General features: G+C 56.1%; 1 non-coding gene across 1 annotated transcript in view; it reads left to right on the top strand.

The window, feature by feature from the left end:
* The first annotated feature begins 1938 nt into the window (after positions 1 to 1938).
* The window catches only part of LOC126148662 (small subunit ribosomal RNA), a 1909-nt gene continuing 1347 nt past the window's right edge, over positions 1939 to 2500 (top strand). Inside the window, exon 1 of the ribosomal RNA XR_007530636.1 lies at positions 1939 to 2500. This exon is cut by the window's right edge and continues 1347 nt beyond it. This is a non-coding gene — a ribosomal RNA (small subunit ribosomal RNA).

Here is a 2500-nt window from a genome sequence, read left to right as displayed (position 1 = left end):
CGCAATGTAATGCAATTTGCACCGCAATGTAATGCAATTTGCACCGCAATGTAATGCAATTTGTACCGCAATCTACCCCCACATTGTGCCTTAACCTAACCCACATTGTGCCTTAACCTAACCCACATTGTGCCTTAACCTAACCCACGTTGTGCCTTAACCTAACCCACGTTGTGCCTTAACCTAACCCACGTTGTGCCTTAACCTAACCCACGTTGTGCCTTAACCTAACCCACGTTGTGCCTTAACCTAACCCAAGTTGTGCCTTAACCTAACCCAAGTTGTGCCTTAACCTAACCCAAGTTGTGCCTTAACCTAACCCAAGTTGTGCCTTAACCTAACCCAAGTTGTGCCTTAACCTAACCCAAGTTGTGCCTTAACCTAACCCAAGTTGTGCCTTAACCTAACCCAAGTTGTGCCTTAACCTAACCCAAGTTGTGCCTTAACCTAACCCAAGTTGTGCCTTAACCTAACCCAAGTTGTGCCTTAACCTAACCCAAGTTGTGCCTTAACCTAACCCAAGTTGTGCCTTACCCTGCTCTGTAATTGGCATATGACACGTTACATTAATGTATTGTCCAACCGCAACCCGCTCAGAATGTTGTGTACACAGCTACGTGTCATCTCCCCATAACAGCTGCATTGCAGTGTGGTACGCCATAGAGACGTGTGGGAGTAATGGACGCAGTGGATGGCGATCAGCATGAGCCGTCTGTTCATGTAGTGGCGCGTGTATGCAGACGTAGTAGTCTCTTCTCACACAATGTGATAGCACGGTGCCCCGCGTTCCACATCTGCGACATGCTACAGAGGCCGGTTGACAGTTGGTCGCGCAATGGACATCGCATACGTACGGGGGCACCTTCCACGTGCCCTCTAGTCGGGCACATTTTGTTGCGTGGATGTGAGCGGATGTAGTGTGTCTTGACACCTGACAGGCAGGCATGCAATAATAGTTGACTTTGCAAACGGGGATGGACGTGTACGTTTACTGGTGACGTTACGCAAATGAACAACTGGTAACCCGTTGTGGTGCGGTTGTCCTTGCTGGAGGTACATCTGTGAGGGCAACGATCGGTACAGCTACGAAGCGGTCCCCACCATACCAACGAACGTGAATGTGAATCTGGGTGTGAAGCGATACGCGGCTGTGGGTGGGTGGGACTGTCCCCGGCCGGTGAGGGGGGGCCGCCCGGCGTGCTGGCCGCGCGGTGCGTGGGCGCACGCGCTACAGCCGGCTGGTGGGGGCGCCCAGTGGCAGGCGCGCCGGCCGACGGACGCGGCAGGCGGCGCAGCTGCGCGCCGGGGCACCCTGCGCGCGGCGCCGTGCAGCCAAAGTGGGTCCTCGCCGGCCCGGTGCGAAGCGCGGTGGACATCTGCAGTGTGCTGGTCCGATTGAGGACTGTGTGCGTTGAGGATGCGCCGCCGCCCGGCACTCGGCGCCGCGACGCCGTCTGCTGCTCGGTCGCCCCAGCGGTTCTCGCTGGTGGTTTGTATCGCAGTTGTGCAGACGTGTTGGCACGTGCGCTGTGCTGGGAGAGTTCGCTTCGGCACCCACGTGGGGCCTTTGCCCTTCTGTGGCGCTGGCGTTGGAGCTGCCGGTCACCGTAGGTGGCGCGTGTTGTCTCCCGCCGGCAATGCCACGACAGCACGCTCCCGGGCCTCTGTCGGCAGCGGCAAGCTCAGTTGGGAGCACGGGTGGTCGCACCTAAAGCGTCTACTCGCCTAACTCCGGGCGATTGCGCCTCTCTCGAACCCGACCAAGTACTTAGGACGGCGCTGCGCGCCGCCGGGACCTGAGAGGGTTTCGAGGTGTATTGTGCAGGGGAGCTCAGCCTCCTCCTGTTTGCAGAATAATTGAGCGGACGCTTGCGTGTTCGCGCGGGCCCCTGGGACACACTCCCGGGCGGCCGGCTGCTCAGCTCTAGTTGACGCAGCTCCCTGGTTGATCCTGCCAGTAGTCATATGCTTGTCTCAAAGATTAAGCCATGCATGTCTCAGTACAAGCCGCATTAAGGTGAAACCGCGAATGGCTCATTAAATCAGTTATGGTTCCTTAGATCGTACCCACGTTACTTGGATAACTGTGGTAATTCTAGAGCTAATACATGCAAACAGAGTCCCGACCAGAGATGGAAGGGACGCTTTTATTAGATCAAAACCAATCGGTCGGCTCGTCCGGTCCGTTTGCCTTGGTGACTCTGAATAACTTTGGGCTGATCGCACGGTCCTCGTACCGGCGACGCATCTTTCAAATGTCTGCCTTATCAACTGTCGATGGTAGGTTCTGCGCCTACCATGGTTGTAACGGGTAACGGGGAATCAGGGTTCGATTCCGGAGAGGGAGCCTGAGAAACGGCTACCACATCCAAGGAAGGCAGCAGGCGCGCAAATTACCCACTCCCGGCACGGGGAGGTAGTGACGAAAAATAACGATACGGGACTCATCCGAGGCCCCGTAATCGGAATGAGTACACTTTAAATCCTTTAACGAGTATCT

Source organism: Schistocerca cancellata, unplaced genomic scaffold, assembly GCF_023864275.1.
Source record: "Schistocerca cancellata isolate TAMUIC-IGC-003103 unplaced genomic scaffold, iqSchCanc2.1 HiC_scaffold_893, whole genome shotgun sequence".
NCBI classification, from domain to species: Eukaryota; Metazoa; Arthropoda; class Insecta; order Orthoptera; family Acrididae; genus Schistocerca; species Schistocerca cancellata.
The sequence above is the reverse complement of the archived record's forward strand: the minus strand, read 5'-3'. Positions and strand labels throughout refer to the sequence as shown.